A 19,965-nucleotide genomic window follows, 5' to 3' on the forward strand; every position below is an offset into this window, starting at 1 on the left:
CGGGCCGACCGACCGCCGACTGATGTAACAAACAAACAAACAAACAAACAAATGGACGGACTGACAGACGAACGAACGAACGAACGAACGAACGAACGAACGAACGAACGAACGAACGAACGAACGAACGAACGAACGAACGAACGAACGAACGAACGAACGAACGAACGAACGGACGGACGGACGGACGGACGGACGGACGGACGAACGGACGGACGAACGGACGAACGAACGAACGAACGAACGAACGAACGAACGAACGAACGAACGAACGAACGGACGGACGGACGGACGGACGGACGGATAGACAGATAGATAGATAGATAGATAGATAGATAGATAGATAGATAGATAGATAGATAGATAGATAGATAGATAGATAGATAGATAGATAGAGGGATAGATAGATAGATAGATAGATAGATGGGCGGATAGATAGATAGATAGATAGATAGATAGATAGATAGATAGATAGATAGATAGATAGATAGATAGATAGATAGATAGATAGATAGATAGATAGATAGATAGATAGATAGATAGATAGATAGATAGATAGATAGATAGATAGATGGACGGATAGATAGATAGATAGATGGACGGATAGATAGATAGATAGATAGATAGATAGATAGATAGATAGATAGATAGATAGATAGATAGATAGATAGATAGATAGATAGATAGATAGATAGATAGATAGATAGATAGATAGACCATGGCGTGCACTGCCAGGGTAAAATTGTATAGGGGGACGCTTGCGGGGTATATGGAGGGGAGGGGTGTTTGTCCTGACTATGTCAAAACCAATGTTTGTTTTTGTTTTTCAGATTCGCTCTTCTTGGGACTTACTGTGACGGTTGCTGTCTGTGGTGAGTACAATACCTACATTCAATATGCTTTTTTTCAGCCAAGGTAATCATTCAGTAATGCAGAACTGGAATGTGTGAATCTGCGAAGAGGTTTGAGCTCCGTCGTTTCACTTTAATGTAGCACATGTCTGTAGGGACAAAGACATTGAGACAAGCAGCGCTACTCTGCAGTCATACTTTGACGTCCTCCTGAAAGAGGTTCTCTCAAACCATTCTCCGCACAAAGCACCCGATTAACAACACAATGGGACTACCGGCTCACATTCTTTGAACACTGCTGCTTCGTCTATGCGGTGATGTCATACATTGACAAATTTACGTCATGCATTTACCAGCCCTGAATTATGAAAGCATGGGGGCCCTCAGAAGAGATTCAAACAAGCAGACGTTTACAAGCAGACGGAGTCTTGAAACGATTGACAATGGTCGAACCATAGATCTCTCTGGAATCAAACTCTTGTCGAAACGCTGGCTACGGAGACATCTCTTGTTCGACTACCGCTGATCATCTCAGATGAGATAGGGAGGGAAAAGAAAGAGGACACCTGCGGCTGGCTACTCTTGTGATGCGGAAGGGTCTGACGTCATAGATTGGAATGCAAATTGCAGTATGTGAGCAACTTGAGAGAGAGAGATAAAACTTTATTGTGTCCTTGATGGGGTTAAGGGGTGGCGAGGGTCGGGAGACTAACCCCCAATCCCCCCCTTCCTCAGACGGCGGCCAGTTCTTGCTTTACCACTCTGCAAAGCGTGCAAAGCCCGCGCCGACCTCAATCATATTATTTGGCAATGCCCCAAAGCCTCACCCACCAACACCTCCCGCACTAACACACGCATCATTAGTACGGCCGAGCAGTGGGAGACATTGCTGCTCAGCTTAGACCCAGAGGAGCAGCTCTGGGCCGTCCGGATGGCCGAAGACGCCGCCAGAAAGCAACTTGAGAACAGCAGAGTTATAACATTTACAACAGTTTTGTTATAACAACAGGTATAACAGAACAGAGCTATAAGGCATTGATACTTTGACTGTTAGGTTTCTTTGGAATGCAATGTGGACCTAATTTACCGATCAACGATCAGATAGACACTGGCAGGTGCTGTCACAATCTGTGACGTCGCGATGAAGTGGTGCGCGAACCTCGATGGAGCGTCGCCACCCGTATTTCATTTTTGCGTTCTCTCTGGCTTAAATAAGCTGGCCTTTCTCAGTGAGAGTGGTCTTTATGAAATTACAGAGAGATAATTTATTAGTGTGGCTTTACTCGCCACTCCTCCTTTAGTGTCACTTTATATAGTTCGGGAGCGAACGTAAAGTCGTCGGCGCTGACATCAGTCGAGACGAGCCGAGACGAGTCGAGGCACTCTTCCGCGGTCCTACTGCGACTTCACGCAGCGTCGCAGTAAGACCGGAGGCGACGACTCGCTGCGCCCGAGAGAAACAACCCTGACGAGTCCCACGCGCTAGCGCTATTCTCTCCCGCTGTAATGGGCGACGTGGTCGGGTTCAGCGAAACGTAACAAGCCCTGTCTTCGGGCCGCCGATCTCCGCGGCGACCCTTGTTCCTCTAAACTGCTGCCACTACGCCGGCCAGCGTCCTTCCCCCGTAACGGCGAAAGAATCTCGGCTCAGTTCCGCTGCTGCTCTTGCCGCCGATGCTTCCTCACATCAGCCTCGGCTTCTGGCGCCAGTTGATGCCGTTGTTGCGGTGGCCATTGAGAGCGAGGCGAGCCCTGTTTCTGGCACGCGCGTCGGGAGTGACAGGGCTTTTAATGGGACTCCCTTTGGCGCTCCTTGAGGCGAGCCGGAGCAGGGCGCTGCGACGTTGTAGCCGCGGTCCGTGGCCAGGGCCTGTCGCTGTGTTGCTGTCCTTTCGTGTTCGCGCCTTGTTTTCCTCCCGGTCGGATCTCCTTCCCTGCCTCTCTCAAAGTTCAGATTCGGTTCGCAATAGAAACGAGTAGGAAAAAGAAGATTTAAGGTTGTGTCGCCCTCGTTGTGTTTGTTTTATTTCTTTGGTTCGAGCCTTCTGGCTACGTCGCCACAATTTTTCGAGAAGCGGAAAAAGATGAAGCGGCAGGAAAAGTAACGCCGTCTGAGAAACAGTTAGAGCCGGGGCAGGAAAATGGGGACGTTGGAGCGCTGAAAGAAAAGAAGAAATGGGGGGAAAAGGCAAAAAAGGATGCGCGGAGTGGGAATAGAGGGACTGTGTCCAACGGAAGCTTCCTGCTTCCTCCCGTCGACCGGACGAGAAGGAAGTAAACGGGAAGTGGCGAAAAGCCCGCCCTGCGTGAGTTCGCTTCTTCGGGACGTCCAAGTGGCGAGTTCGTTCGTTCGGCATGCTTGCTGCTACTTATCGCTGGAGAAGCGTTGAGAGGCTTATCGAGTGACTCGTTGCGTGGCGTAGGCGACAAAAAATAAATAAAGAAGCACCCGAATCACTGAGCTCGTCTTAAGTTAGTTGACTTGGAAATATAGAAAACGGAGAAAAGAGTGCGGAACCAAACTTACCGGCCACAATACATTGCGCGGCGATACCACAAACACTCTGACACGTAATGTCAGTCCCATATACCTGCCGCTAAAACAGCGTAATATTTTTTTCTTTTTCGAGCGTCAAGGACGCGCCTAAACTTGACGGAAATTCGTGAGAGTAAATTTTGTTATCAGGTGCTCTTGAGCCTCTCCTGGAATGCACTGAAGTGTAGTTGCGCGTCTCCAGCATTTTATCGTCGTGTAAAAGAATCCCTGATGAGCGTTGTTGAAGACCAGTGCTTATATCAGTCGAAAGGCCGCACTGTCGGTGGAGTTTCTTTATGTTTACCATTACTTATTCCAGTGCAGCGAGCGTAGAAATATGTGTTTGGTTCCTTTATGCTTGCCTCACCTTCTTTTTACTAGATTATTACTTTTAGACTGGAGTTGCATAACACTAGCCTGTTCTCTAAAGGGCAAGGCTACATCATCATCATCATGAGGAAGTTTGCGATTACAGTAGTTAGGAGACGTGAAGTTTTCGAGAACACATGTAAAAATGCGAGAGCGAAAGCGCAGCGTGACGCAGCACCTGAAACATTGAGTGACTGACATGCACGCGTAACGTCATACATCTCGCTCTCCTTCCCGCTCATTATTTCTTTATTTCAGTTTGTTTCGTTTTATGTTACAGTAAAGGCCTGAGTACAGCAAAACTGAAAGCCTTGTTCCTCCACAACTGTCACCTGCTTCAAAGGGTTCGAAATCGCCGAACAGTCTCTTTAAATGTTCAGGTAGGACTCCTCGAAAGTTTTCGTTGTGCTAGCGACACGTCCCACGTTTGATTTCCTGGCCGTCAGCGCAAGGAACCGCCATAGGGAGCACACCCCATTTGCGGCACCGGCTTTGCCAATCCGCTCTGATTTTCCACGTTTTCTTTGAGCGAAGCCATTGGAGCTGCGGCTCCAGAGCCTCACTCGCGGGATGTCAACTTCCGGAAACGTAACATGCGAGAGATCGCATTGTCCGTTGCCCGCACGCGTTCGGAACAACAAGCGTTTTGTCCCGACTGACGAAAAAAGTAGGAAGAATTCGCTCGTGACAGCTCCTGGTCGCTTGTTCGGCGCAAATTTCATCTATAACTTGCTCCTCCCCCTTTCTCTACAGAAACACCGCAACTTTCTTTCTTTCCTTCTTTCTTTCTTTCCTTCTTTCTTTCTTTCTTTCCTTCTCTAGAGGCAGAATGCGGCGCTCCATTTTCGGGACCGTTTGTAGTAACGATTTGCGGAAGTCCCCTAAAGGGCTTCCTGCGTAAAACGCGGCGTGCGCCGAGTAAACAGGCTGCAGAGCGCGCGCGAATGGCAGCAAATCCTTCTTAGCGGCCAGAAACGTCGGCGTGCGACTTGAGACGACGTACGTGGCTTGTGGAATAATAATAATAATAAAAAGAGTGCATTTCCGGTTGCCAAGCCGTGCACCGTCGCGCACGCTATAAGGTTGCTGCGGGCGCTGCATTTGCGCGAGCAACGAACCAAACGCAGCTTCGCCGTGAAGCTCTTTACGCATTTTCCCGCTGAACGCGCCCGCATTGCGTCGAAGCGCAACTATAGGGCGCCGCATTTTGACGGCTTCGCTCTTCCCTGTACGACGCCCGTCTGCGAGCTTCGTGGCCTTTCTTGCTGCGACTGTTTGGGTTGTTGGGCTGTTTTGGAGGGTGGGTGGGGGGGGGGGGTTGCCGTATCGCGCTTCGATAGACTCGTTGCGCGCGCGCTGTTCCATTTGAAGGAGAGGAGTGATGTTGCTTATTTTGCGACGCATTCTTAAAGGAAACGTTCTTTAAAAAAGAAACAGTGTATATAGTCTCCCTCTTACCGCGACACGATTGGAAGCTCGAAACTGAGTTTGCTGTGCGCGCTCCATCCTTGTCGTTAAGATGGCGGCCGTAATCGTCAACGCCAAGCAGTCGTCAAACCACCACGTCGTCGCCATCAGCTGCACCATGAAGACTGAAGATAACTTTACCCAGCATTGCCTCTGGGATTTGCACTAAAAACGGACATATGGACGGAGGTACAGACAGAGAGAGAGACAAAGAGGAGGAAAGACAGGAAGGTTAGCCAGTGTAAGTACCGGCTGGCTACCCTGTGCTGGGGAAAGGGGTTAAGGGAATAAAAGGAGAAAGAAGAAGAAGAGGAGAGAAAAAAATTAAGGAAATTCATGCGGTAACGCGATATTACGCGATACAACACTCAAAGGCGATCGCACAATTCGCATGAAGGACGGATGGATTGATGGGCGATTGAACAGCTGGGCGGGCGGGCGGGTGGACGGGAAAGGCAGGAGGGTTAACCGCACACAAAAAAAAAGTATTTTTTTTTTTGCGAACCATCACAGGGACAAGAAGGAGCAAGGTCCTTAAAAAAGATAGCAAAATGCACTATGGAACAGTAACTGTAACAGCCGTGAATTTCACGGCCCATTTTGGGTACGTATACTTCTTGAAACTGAGGCTAGGCACGAAATTTCCTAGAGTAAGTTATGCTTTGGGAACAACGACCGACGTCAATTTGGAGCTGATTACGTGATTACTTAAACGTGGGCTAATGCTCACTGGTTAATTATTTATGATATTAGTGATGATCGTGCAAATTGCCGTGTCTGCAGCTTGTATGAACTTTAGTCAGCATACACTGGAATCTCCTATTTTGAACAATCCGAGACCGTCGTCGCAGAAGCGCTCAGCATATCGGGGCCATATACGCACAGATTGTGCGGCATGTCTGAGCTGTACCTTCGGCTCGGCAATATGGTGGTCCGGGCTTCTAACCGCAATGCATAAAAAAGTTTCGAAAAGTAAAAAAACAAAACAAAGAAGGCGTTTGCTTCATGCTGATCAATTGCGCGAGCACATTTGAGCACGCTTCGCAAAGCATTAAGGCTGCTACGACGTCGGCTCCCGTTTCCAGTGCGCCGTATGCAGAGCTCATTTCCCCAAGAGTCCGGTGCCTTGGTGTCCCCTTCATCGTGGTTCCTACTGAGTGCGTAATATGTGGGCTGAGATTAATCTCGTAATTAGAACCGGCAGCTTCCTTTCTCTGTGAGAGCGGGTATGAAAAAAGGAAAGAGGCTGGACTACTTGTAATTCACCCTGAAACAAGATTGTTTTCTCGCTCAAGCAAGGTTTCTCTAATTAGAACCAAAGATGGAAAAAGGGCAGATTCCCGTATAAATTGGGTATTGAGCGAGAACGAATGAGAAATTCTTTTCTTTCTCTCGCCCCCCCCCCCCTTTTCTTTTTGTAGATCTCGTCGTTTTGCCTCGAGAGTCGCCTTCGTCTCACTCCCATTTTTTTGTCCTCATCGCGGGGTAGACTTTAACGAGACAATAGCTTCCTCGCTTCGCGCATGCGCAATCACTCGCGCTCCTATTTGTTCGCCTTCTCGCGAACAGCGAGCGTGCGTTGCTGGTGAAAGTGTTCCTGCATTCTTTTTCGGAGAGGAGCCCACTACGTTTCAATTTGCCTCTGAATCTCGCAAAGAGAAAGAAACGTTCGATAACATACAGTCCGCACCAAGTGAATGCACGTGACTCCGTCTTTTGCTGGCAGTATAGTTAAAAGCGCCGCTCGAATAACTATTTCCCTGACATTACACTGCAAGACTGTCGCTCGTCAGTAATTGCTTCCTTTCAGTCTCAGTAGAGCGAGAACAGACGCGATAGACGGGACACTAATTTCGCGAGTGGTGGCTCATTTATTCACTTAATTTAATTATAATTTCTTTAAGAGTCGCTTTTGTAACCCTATTCACTTTACACTTTAGTACACTTTAGTAACCCTATTCCTAATCACTTTACACTTTAGTACACTTTAGTAACCCTATTCTAGTTGCGATAGCTGACATGCAGTCACCGGAGGCGCGTTATTTCTAACACCTGCGTGTCGACCGCGCAATTACAAATATCTACCTGGATAGCTTTAATAATTGTCCCCGCCTAGTTACGTTCGCGATTGCTGTTGCTCACCTGCATTTGCGCATTTCTATAGCTTTCTGGGACATATATTGGCTAGAAATACCGATGATTGCTATTTATGTGTCTCTTCTTTTGCTGCCTCTGTAAAAGAAGCCCACATGCCTAAACCTCACCTGTAATTTACTTTTTGTTTTCGTTCGTCATATTGCAAAGAGTCCTCAACTGTCATGCAATAAATACACTCACGAATGGACAGCAGAAATGTCAAGAAGTCCAGAAAGAATCAGTGAATTACGCGTGTTAAACGAAGAAAACATTACAGTCCCTTTGGCCATTTTTTTTCCCCGCGCATTCCTTGTCAACGCAAGCGCTCGCCTGCATTGTAACTGAGCCTCGGCAAGGCCGAATGAAAGCGCGCCGAGCGTCTCAACGGGCTCGTTTGCCCGCATGTGACGTGACGTGACGTGTACAATGACGCACTTAATAGGCACACGTTTAGTCAGCCAGAACCGCGGAGCCGCTGCGGAGTCGGGTCTCTCATCCCAGAGGCCCGGGTTCGATTCCCACCAAGAATATTTTTTTAAAGGTATCAATTTACTTTGCTCACAGGAACCTCCCTGACGAATGTGACCTCAAACCGAGCATCTTGTGATCTAGCTTTACTTTTTTTTTCGGCGTGGGCCATTTTCAGTACCCTCTCTGGATCACGTTGACGGATTTTCGCGTAAGGGGGCATATAATGCTTTTGCATTAAAAATGGAAATGTCTCGCCTCTGTTGTCATGCGACTGAAATGACATTGCGAGTGTCCCATGTCGCCTTGAACCATATCCACCTACGTTCTTCGTACGATGCGAGTCACAATGTCGCAATCATATTGCGTCACCTTGCCCCAGTGAGCCTCTGCTGAAAGCAAGGTTAAGCTGAAACGCACTTGCAACACAGCTGCGCACATTTTTAGATTTCCCTTCTGAAATGTCATCTTAAATGTTAAACCTTTATTTTAGCTTTATCTTGTGACGAATACAATATAACTAGCTCAACAAAACATAATAAAGAAGAAAAAAAATAAAATAAAGAAAGGAACAAACAATGAAACAAAGGAAGAAATGGCAGGAATAAATAAATAAACGCGAGAAAGGCGCACCGAGTACCTCTGTTTCTCTTCAGAAATATCGATGGAGGCAGCCAGAGAGTATTCTCAGACTCGCTCCTTCCTCCGCTACGGGAAAATAAGAGTCGTGGGCGCCCTTTTTGTTGTACCTTATTTTCTTCGTCCGGGACTTACCTCCGTTACGCTACGTCCCCATCTGAGTATGTATGATTACTGGCCGATTGCGCACGCAGACTTGTGCTACTCGCATTGGCTGAAGTGGGTAGAGGGAAAAGGAAAAGAACAAAAGAATGTATACGCTAAGCCGCTACATGCGTTAAATTTCTCTAGGTTGTGAAACGCATGAAGAAGGGACTGTAAGGTGACGCGAACAACGGAGAGCTGCGTGAATTCGCTATTACTGAAAGATTACGTTTTTTTTGTTTTTTTTTTGTCATATGCGCGTCGTCAAATTGGCTCTACTTATTGAATCTCTGTTCTGAACATAGCAAGAGAAAGAAGAATAGGCATTTGTGCGGAAAAATGCGACTTGTTTTTCTTGGAGAACACGGCGGAGATGCTACTACGCTCGTACTGAATTCGTAAATGGGCCACGTTTCCTTCCTTGGTTGGTAGCCTACTCTTCGAGGAATTTTCAAAAGAAGAAGCGGTTGCTGAGAGGTTCCTAATACCTGCGCTGCCGACCGAGCTCCCGCTTTCGATTCAAGGAGAGTCCACACGAAATCACTCACGCTGAGTGCCTGTTTGAGTGAAAAGTGAGGGGGAAAAAAATAACAGAGTCGCACCTGTTTTGCCCCAAAAATTCCGTTTTCACGACCGCGAAATCTCATGTTTTGCAAACCACATAGCGGTCGTCATTGCAAATGCTCGCTGTCTCTCTTGCTATCCGAATGTTTCGTTTTGTGAAATTTATCAACTGCGTGCCCAGACATCCCGCCGCACGACTTGTGTATAATAAAGTGCCAGCGAGATTCAATCAACTTTTTCTGAGTAAAGCAAATCTTTATATAATTTTTGAGGAATAACTTAAAATCGAAGCAACTGATCGACAAAACGTGGCACTTTTTGCAGCAACTGCACTCATATATGCGTCAATTCACAGCACAAACGTCATCGGCGCATATATTCCCTAAGGCATACACGTGATGACTGTGGCAAATAAAGGACTGGAACTTTATCGTTTCTTATAGCGCTACGGGTATTCAATAACAACATAATTTCCCTACCTCACCCTGCCCTCAATAACAACCTTCTTTACATACTGTAAATGTGGCTTTGCCGCGTGATGATACAAATTGCGGCGAAGCAAACGTTTAGGATTCGATAGATTGTTTTTACATTGTTCCGCCTCACCAGCGGTGTGCATCGCAGGAAAAGCGGGCCGCGTATCAGCCCATCTGTAGTGAGAGTACGTTTCATGTTCGAGTGAAAAGGGGAAAGCTCGGCTATTCTCGACAATTAATCCTTCCGTGAATTTTTCATCCGGTCAGCGTCGTGCGAAGGGGGATCAGAGGCTGTCACTGACTTAAGGTTTTGCTTTATGGTTGGCTGCCGCAACCCATAGCTTTCGATACATTGCAGAGGCAGGCGGTGAGCCGTGTTGTTCCCTGCATGGAAGCAGAAATAGCTCCTCTTTCCTCTGTTCAAGCTCGCTCTCTCTACCGCAACATTTAATAAATCTGGTTATGTGGAGGATAGCAAGCAGTTAAGTGTAAGGTGCACTCAAGAAGCGATTACATGGACAAAGTAGATCGTTCACAGAAAGAGGCTGCTGTTGGCCATATATATATATATATATATATATGTGTGTGTGTGTGTGTGTGTGTGTGTGTGTGTGTGTGTGTGTGTGTGTGTGTGTGTGTGTGTGTGTGTATGTGTATATATTCATGCATAAAGCAAATATACGTCAGGCTCATAGATTCGCAAGATTCGCAAGATTCGGCAGCATACATACATACATACATACATACATACATACATACATACATACATACATACATACATACATACATACATACATACATACATACATACATACATACATACATACATACATACATACATACATACATACATACGTACGTACGTACGTACGTACGTACGTACGTACGTACGTACGTACGTACATACATACATACATACATACATACATACATACATACATACATACATACATACATACATACATACATACATACATACATACATACATACATACATACATACATACATACATACATACATACATACATACATACATACATACATACATACATACATACATACATACATACATACATACATACATACATACATACATTCGTGGCAGACCGACGTACTCACCTCATAAGTAAGGAACTTTTTCGTAGTTTAATTCATTTTCCGATATCTTTACAAGCCCCACGATTCTATCTATACCTTCTGCGAGGCAGGTGCTGCAGCAGACTCCTTTGCTCGCGCGTTCCAGAAGTACGAGGACAGCATTCGTCTGCTAGGAAACGGAACGCGGAGACAGCGCTCAGCCGAAGGCGCAGTTTTGTTTCCTCGCCGACCAGACGTCGATCGTGGTATTGGCATTATCGCCTCCGTTTTTTTCTTTTCCACAACTTTTTCCTTTTCACGAAGACGACGCGCGACAGGATTTAGTGTGACGCTTCGGGGATGGTAAATGAGGTGCCGGCTTTGAAACATCGATTCTTCCGGCGGCATCTCTTTTGTTGAACCTTTATCTCGGGCAGAGGCGGTCTTTTTTAAAAAAAATTCACATTAGAGAGGTCGACTACGGCGAGAAAAGAATGAGCTCCAAGTGTTGCCGAGGCGCGCAATCACGGACAAAGGCACATCTGTTCTGAATCGCAGTGGCAGTTTTCTCTTTCAGCGCTTATTCACAACGGCATTGCCCGATGAATAGATACTGTGGATACACTTTCTTCTTGCTTCCTCTCTTTTCGCTTTTGCTTTTTTCGAGGACCGTAGACAACAGAAAACTCCCACTGAACAAAAAAGAAAAAAGAGGAAAGAAAGAAAAAATGGTGCTTTGGTTTCGCTTGCAAACTGAAACTTACTAGTATACAGTCTCCGATATGCCACGAAAAAGGGAAATGCGTCCATACGAAAAACAACGCGGTGAAATTTTCGTGCAGCCTTGTTTAATCAGCGGCGTCAAAACACAACTGCAACAGGATCGCGAAGCATCGCTTTTCCTCCGCACCCCGCTCCGGAGGGGGGGGGGGGAGGGGGGGTAGGAGGCGTTCATTTTTCACACGCTTTTGAAGTCAGTCACTCGCTCACTCTTTCCATCTATAGTTCGAGACGCGAGAGCCAAGATTTCGAGCAAAGGAGCTACTGCTCTACTCTCTGCTTCTTTGTTGGGACCACTCGCGGTATCAAGCTAAACGAGAATGAAACTGGGAATGCCGCAAATAAAAGGAACAAGAAGATACAAGTCTTAAGGGGTCGAAACGAGTGCGCCGAACGACTCAGTCAGCATCGAGCAGCACGCCACCGAAAGGGGGGAAACTGCTGATGAGCTTTCTTTCGACAGCACATTTTCTCCTCTCGCGCTTAAGAAGAAGAAGAAGAAGAAGAAGGGAGAGATGTAGAGCGCGTCCGATACCGCTGCGCCCAGAGACAGACGCGTTTGACAAAAAGGCTCGACGACCTCTTCGCTATGCCAGCCCCGAAGGCGCTCGCGTTAGTGTTGTCGTTTGCGTCCACGTCATCATGGCTTCCCTCCGCTGTTCCGGCACGCGTGCGTGTAGGTGCTTTATTCGTGCGGGGCGTTTCTTTGTGAAGTTAGCCGGCGTGATTAATATTGCAAATGGGAGGGGACCTGCGCGGCCGCCACGTCTTCTGACCTCCTTCCCCCCACTCCTCCAGCGCTGCTGTGCAACCGTCCCCACTTTCCTCCTCTCTCACCAGCCCCTCACCCACACTCCTTGCTTTCTTCTCGCATAACCGGCTCGCAGGTTTCTCGAGCCTCCGAGAGTCTCATTTTTTTTGCGCGGGTGACACTTACCATTTGTCGCGGTGTATCTCAACGCGTCCGCGACCGCCCGCGTAATGAAGAGTCATCCCTCGGTTTTTGATCTGGTGATTTCGAAGAAGCCGCTCGCGTCTGTACTGCTTATTCCTCGGTTGTTTTGTTACTGTATTACTCGTCTTTGTGCTCCCCTCTGTTTGAATAAGTTTATGCGCACCGTTTCGCCTGACGAAAGCGCTAGCTTAAGAGGTAACGTTGAGGAGTAGAACGCTGCTTCGCGAGTATTTGTTTGTTGGTCACGGGACAGGGTTTAGAGGTGAACTAGTTTGATTTATCCCTTCCTCATTGTCGCTTGTTCTGTTTATATTGAAGTAGAATTTGTACGCGTCAGCTGGGGACAGTATACTTCAGGCTTCGTCGGAATTGCCAAGCTACATTGAATGCTCGTAACATTGCATGTTGTTTAGAGTGAGGTACTACACCTTAAAGAATGAAACAACAATGAACCGCGAGGTGCACCTGAACCGCCACCTTGAAGACTCTCATAGCAAGTGTCTTGCTTTAAGACGTAGAAAAATCAATCAATCAATCAATCAATCAATCAATCAATCAATCAATCAATCAATCAATCAATCAATCAATCAATCAATCAATCAATCAATCAATCAATCAATCAATCAATCAATCAATCAATCAATCAATCGAGGATACGACACTGATCTTCAGCTGTAAGCTTCCCTGTCACTTTCTGTACTGCAAACGCCTAGAAAAGGACTCTCGACCGCGCGATATATAGACTGAGCAATCGCCGCTTGTCTCAGGAAAGAGTCCTCGGACAATGGTCCAGCCTGTCCTTAGCAAAGAACGCGTCGCTACGCGTCGTGAGTAAAGGCCGACTGAGTGACAGACTGAGTATTCATGTACGCAACATTGCCGTTCACGTGTAGTTTCTCCCCTCCCCTCTGTTCGTTATATGTTATCTCTTCTGTCCTCCTATCACCTTTAATTTCCCTTAGCCAGGTACCTAAGCAGAATAAATGTAGCCAGCCGGTCTTTACATTGGCTAACCTCCCTTTCTTTCCATCCTCTCCTACACTGCGGTGAATTTGGTGCCCGCTAAAAATTTAACCTAAGTTACCGCTTCTCCCTAACTCAGACTTCTTAGTGAGGTGGGGTGGCGCCGCCAATGGCAGCTGCCATCTCGCACGCATCCGCAGCGTCGTGTTAAATTGCAGCCACGCGAGCGTGAGGTTGCATTTCCAGCATTTGTCAAAAAAAAAAAAGAAAGTCGTCTCCCCTTTGCGCCTGCCTTGTCATGAAGGCGAAGCGCAAGCAACTCCGCCTGGTGGCAGAAGCAAAGTGCGCGCGCGGAAGCATGCGATGTCTGTCTCACCCTAGGGACGACGCATGTCTCAAGAGCGCGCGAATCGCGATGCTCATGCAACCGAGAGGCAGCGGGGTCTCTCGGGAGCAAACGTCGAGCCAACCACGCGGCTCCGCCCCCCTCTGTAACAACGAAAAAAAAAAAAAAAGAGAACCGAAAATGGCAGCACCTCGGCTCAGGCTGCAAGGGAACGGTGCGGAATCTTTGTGTCGCCCTCTAACGAGAAGTTTGTGGAAAGAAGAGAAGGAAGTGGAAAGACGAGTGGAGCCCTGCTTTCGCAGTTCATTATGCAATCAGCTCCGCCTAGCGTTCATTCTTTCTTTCTGTCGAGCACTGTTTCTTGTGGCAAAGCCTGTTCCTCCCTGCACTTAGCCGACTCCACTGGGGCGTAGAAACGGCGTGATGAACACCCAGAAACGCGAGACTTGCGTCACTAGGTAGCTCGAACGTGAGCTAGACGCCCGAACGGATTGTTTCTCTAACGTTTGTTTTCATCTTCACGTTCTCCAAGTTTGAATTCGGGTGACTGTCTCTACGGTTCTGTCACTAAGGAGATGGTAGTTTATGCTTGAAACTCGCACTTCGGCCACCGGGGACTATATTCATAACGACGCAACAGTTACTGAGTTGCAACGTAGATTGTTTACGCATTGCTTGAGATAAGAACACGTACGTGCACGGGTATGTGTCTAGAGGGCCCTGAAGAGGTTGTTACCCGCTATTCGGGACTCGCATGTGAGAAGCGGTAGAAAGTAGTTAAACCTCGCGCAGGTTTTTCAGCTTCGGATATACTTTGTTTGCCGAAGCACGCTCCCTTTATATTATTACGTATACATTAAGCATCGCCGCAATTTTTTTAAGCTTGAAGCGTACACTTGCCCGCAGTGGCCGGATTCTAACCCCCTTGTCGTGGGCTCCCGTTAACTCGTTCTCACATGAAAGGATGAGTGGGATCATGCATAAACATACAGGCTCGCTGTGTTGCAAGAAATAGGGTGAGAATGAAAGCTTCGGTCCCTTAAGACTCCTTAGGTGAAGCATATACGAGCTCGACGTCAAGGTAAAAATAAAGCTTTATTTGAAAAGAGAGCATTAGAGATTGGGCCTGGAATAATGTCCTCTAGTCAGCTCCGAGTTAGGACGCGTGTAACATTCGTCGCTTTCGAATGCCGCCGCTCGCCGAGTGCATTTTTTTTTCGCTCGAATTAGTTTTAATTTCTTTTTGACTTGCGCTGTCCCCTCGAACATGATTTCCTCTGATTACTTATAAGCAATGTAACGGTTATGCCCAATCGGGCAGTAGGTGTTGAAACTTTAGCCCGTAGTCTAAAATGTTCCTCCTGTCAACATTCCACCTTGATTCGAAAATGGGGATGGCAGCGCCAACCCTCGGCAGAAGTGTTCACTTCGTTGAACGACACCCCACGGTGATTTTTGAGAAGCCTAGCGTGTTCTTCACCCGACGGGCGGTAATCTGTCGTCTTTACTTCGACTTGCCTGAAGCGCTGTTCGATTATCTTCTGCGATACAACGGGTGTGCCAGCTATCATGTACCAAGATTTAAAGATATGCAAATGCCTCGTAGCTGGACAGAACCAAGGCAATGTTGTTTGCCGTCGCTTGTAGATACTGAAATTATTATTTGCATTCCGCCTAATTAGATAATTACTCCTAATTAACTAATAAACTTCTCGAACATTATATTTAGATGAAAAGTGTCAATGACAGAATTGTAGGGCAACTCGACAAGCTTCCGATACAGCTGTCTGTTGCTCAATACGTGCTGCACAAAAGTAATTTCTTTTCAAGCGTGAAAGAAGCCTGCACGCAAAGTGCCTCTAGCGGCCAGTCCCACAGCGCTCGTCCTGTCTCCTAACTCTGCGTCGTCTGTTGTCTTTGGGTTGACTATTGAGTATGCACCCTTTAACCTCTTTTCTTTATTGTCGTTTTAAAGCCCTCTAATCGAATACGGTTGTGGAGAGGCTAAAGCTGCTGAGCGTGCACCCACAACACCCCGAACGAATCGGCGATGCGAAACGTCAGGAAGGAGCGGTGTGCATTCGGTGGTCGGTCAGGCAATGAGCAAGGGAGGCGTCGCGCTGTGTCGTTCACACGTCCGCGTTTTTTTTTTTTTTTCGCCGCGGCTCACGTGTCCCCGCTCGTCTGCTCGGTTCCGTTTCCGGCCGCTGTGTCGTCTGCTCCGAGAAGCGGGCGCTGAGTGACACAGGCGGGTATGGGCGTGAAGGGTTGCGGCCTTGTATGATTCATGAGCCCTGGACGCAGACACCGTCAAGGGGGAGGGGGAGGGGAGGACGTGCTTGTGCGTGCGGCTGGTTTGCCGCGCCATTCCGCGGTGATGTAGCTGTACATTTGCGCAGCACGTGGTGGAGAATACAGGAACCGCCTTTTTATCTTTCATTCTTCTTTCTTTTTTTGTTCTTAGGTGTTAGGACTCGCTCATTTTGTACGCATACGCTGACCAATGTCGATGCGCTCTAATAATATCCCGAGTCGTTTAATGCTTTATTAGATTTCTCCACTGTGTCATACTGCTGTGTATGCACAGTACACACTCGCTCTCTCTCTTTCTCTCTCTTCCTTATTCTGTTCCCCCGTTCCTTTCTCCCTCGGAGGATGGCAAACTGGGCGCCCGTATGATCACCTGCCTCCCTTTCCTATCCTTCTATCTCTTCTCTATCGCTCTTTATGTTTGCCGTTGCAAGAGATACCAAGTTCACGTACCTATGTTTGTTTTGTTCTTTCTTTCTTTGCTCTCTCTTCTGCAGTGCTACTCCAGTGATAGCTGCGCTGTCTCGTCGATCAGCAGTGTTTTCTGGTACACATTGCAATATATATATATATATATATATATATATCACAGTTGTATAAAAAAAGAGAGAGAGAGAGAAAATAATGTAGACAAAGGCAGGGAGGTTAACCAGAGGTAGTTCCGGTTGGCTACCCTGCGCAGGGGGAAGGGTTAAGAGGGATAAAAAGAGAAACAGAGTAGAAGGGGGAGATAGAAAGAAAGGGAGACAAGCACGAACAAAGCGCGTACACTACAGAGCGGTAGGGGGCGGCATTCTTAGAGTCTGTCGTGAAGCCCCGTGGACCGCAAGAACCTTACTAGCGCGAGTAAGGCCTTCAACGCGGATGTTCTTTCGGAGCATTGGCCTAAAGCTTTTAGTTCTGAAAGTGGACGATTGTCCAACTGGTCCAGCACTCTGCACATCACTTGTCTCTCAGCACTGTATCGCGGGCAGACACAGATAATGTGTGCGAGCGTCTCGTCGATGTTACATGTGTCGCACGTATAAAAAAGCATTTGCCCATCGGCTAATAGTGGTGGCCGCTTCCTAGAGTGCCGCGTGCGACCTCCTATCGCACGGCCTCTCAGAAATGGTGTCACACGTACATACCGCAACTATCGCGAAAACAACTACAGTACTTTTTTTTTTCTTTTTCCGCTCAAAATGCGAGATATACCGAGTTGGTATATCTCGCTATACGCTCTCTTTCTTATATACTGCGCCGCGCGAAACGGTCAGGCAAGCCCCAAGTAATCCTGTTCCAATGAAAACGTATTTTGCGCGCTCCTCTGTGCGTGTTGCTTTGATCGATTCGCGTAATTTGTTTTGCGTGTTCTTTGCTTTCTCTCTCTCTCTCTCTCTCATCTCATCTGCTGTCGGTGATCCGCTTTAAACGAAAGCTCACCGATCCCCCTCTGCGCGTGCCCAAGAAGAGCGTCGAAGCTTGTCTCTTTCTCCTAGACACCAACTCAAGTTCGCTCTGGGCCTTCGGTGACCATCCGACGGAGAGAAAAAGCAGCAGAGCAAGAACACAGAAATCGAGAAAGAAATAAAAAAAAGGAAGTGTAACGAAGTACGAAGCTGCCGAAAAGCACTCGGCGGCGACGGCGCTCAATCTCCCGAGTTGTTTACCGGCTTCCTCTGGCCTTACGCAGCTGTGTACACCTGTTCGTCTCTGCGAATATAGCCTAAGCGGATCACGGCCTCGTATATACAGGCTGGGCTTACGTTTCCCGATCGCGTTAGCACGTTTCTTAAATCGGGCCGGCCTTTTCGCACAAAAGTGCCACCACTATATGGCTTTGGGCTGGGCGACTAACCTCGCTTGTTTCTTATACTTTGCTCTTTCGTCATAAGGAAAACAAAATAATACAAAAGTAATTCGCAGGGCAGGCTGTATTCTTGCATCTGTTCAACTATATACTCGGTGGCAACTCAACACTTCAGTACAGGCGCCGCCGACAACACCGCACTGCGTATGTCGTATGTGTCTTCGCGTTCGGAAAAAATGGTTTCTGAGGGATGCTGCGCTATTGAAACAAGCACGCCTACGGCCGTGACGTCACGGAAATTGGGGAGTTGTGATTGGCTGTCGCGTCTATGCAGATGTCTGTTGCATTGGACAGCGTTGTATCGGCCTCTGCGTTTTCGGGGTCTCACCAACTATCGAGTGAACTTTAGCCAGGGTTTAGGTTCACGGGATAAGAGCTCGTTGGCGCTTCAAACCTGGGCTCGAATTGACAAAGCTCTCTCGTTGTTGTTCGTGAGAACGCATGAATAAAGCATTCCCCTGTGGGGAAACCTAGTTGGGTTATCCAATGTAATTCGACGCCCCTGTCAGACGTGGAACGTTAGACCGTGATTGCAAAGAGTGAGCGTTGGAAATCCACAGCCCTTTGATGTCTTTGGGACAAGCCTTTGCCGCGGCCAGAATTTCGGGGATAATTCGGGAGTTGATGTTCAGCAAAAACAATGCCACGGGATGCAAATAACACGTCTGCCGAAGTTTTCTTTATACGTAAAGGAGCACTTCAGCAAAAGAAAGAGAGAGAGAGCGAGCGAGCGAGTGAGCGAGAGAGAGAGAGAGAGGGCAGATAAAAGGGGTTATGTTGTAAACTACTTCATGTTAATCGTGCGTGTTAATTAGGCAAAAATATTGGTGCGTCCGACGACGCCGTTGACACTAGTGTAATTTAAGCCGCTTTTCTTGTACCCTGCATAGAGCCAATGACACTACGATGAGTGGCGTTTTGGAGTCGTTGAGTAGGGCGGCCGTTGTTTGAGTGGTCTTTGACACCACAGATGTGACTTGGCTCTATATAAGCTGCTACGTGATGTGGACACGTTTGTGAAGTGTTGACAACGTGGATTGCGTCTCCAACAAGGCGCCTTTATCCTCTTGCACGCCCGCCTTGTGCGGTTTAATTGGCAGCAAATGGTTCACTAGCAGGGGCACCAGAAACTTACTCACTCGAACACAATCTCACTGCCGTCACTGCGTAGCCTCATCCCTGGAAGCAAGTTATGCTATCTACGCTTGCAAAGTGGTTTGTATTTAACCTGATTGTATTGTATTGTATTGTATTGTATTGTATTTAACCGGTGCCTAATTTACTCATCTAGAAGTTTCGTGGGGACCCGAAACTTGGCGACGTTTTCTTCCGAGGCTGAGCTCTTTCACTTTGCCTTCCCTTTTCCTCCTTTCCCTTCCCCGGTTTTTGTTTCTTTATTATTAATATTCACCTAACTCTCGCTCGGTTATTATTTCTTTCCATTCACTTAAATTCTCCTGCGCCGCGGCACAGGTTTGTAACGGAGCGAGGTGATTTATTAGTCTAAGCTCTCCTCAGACCGTCTTGCGTTCTCTCCCCATCCTTCCCTCGATCCCTTTTCTGCCCGGTGCACGCGCCATAGTGCTCGCAGCGACGGAGCAGCAGTCCGTAAAAAACCAAAACTGGCAGAAAGCACTTTCCGCGTAATCTTTTTTCCGCAATCCGCTACCCTTCCCTTCGACCACACGCACTTTCCCGCGCCTTCCCGCACGGCGTCCCTTTTCAAGGAGGAAGATTCATTCTGGGGAGCGGTAACAGAGCCGCCTGACTGGCCTCATCCTTTAAAATCCTTCCGAGGAGGCGAGGTGAGCAAGGCGCCGAGACAAGAGAGAGGCAGGTGTGCGAACGTCGAGGTGGGATGGGGGGGAGGGGGGGTCGGACAGGGGAGGGGCTGCCGACCGGCACTGCAGAGATGCACGTGCTAGGGCTGGTGGAAGAGGGAAGAAGGTTCCGGGATTTAGAAGTTCACATTTCGTCAATCCCCTCGGCCCATCCCGTTATCCCGTATAGCCTGCCTCCAGCGCCTCTCTC

At 47.7% G+C, this 19,965-nt stretch overlaps 1 protein-coding gene across 2 annotated transcripts in view; it reads left to right on the plus strand.

The window, feature by feature from the left end:
* LOC135915395 (irregular chiasm C-roughest protein-like) overlaps nucleotides 1–19,965 on the plus strand; it is a 407,803-nt gene that overhangs the window by 139,820 nt on the left and 248,018 nt on the right. For both annotated transcript variants that reach the window (XM_065448440.2, XM_065448443.2), the window contains exon 3: nucleotides 831–872. The gene's annotated coding sequence lies outside the window, so the exon portion shown is untranslated. The remainder of the gene's footprint in view (nucleotides 1–830; nucleotides 873–19,965) is intronic.

Source organism: Dermacentor albipictus, chromosome 4 (genome assembly GCF_038994185.2).
Source record: "Dermacentor albipictus isolate Rhodes 1998 colony chromosome 4, USDA_Dalb.pri_finalv2, whole genome shotgun sequence".
Classification (NCBI taxonomy): Eukaryota; Metazoa; Arthropoda; class Arachnida; order Ixodida; family Ixodidae; genus Dermacentor; species Dermacentor albipictus.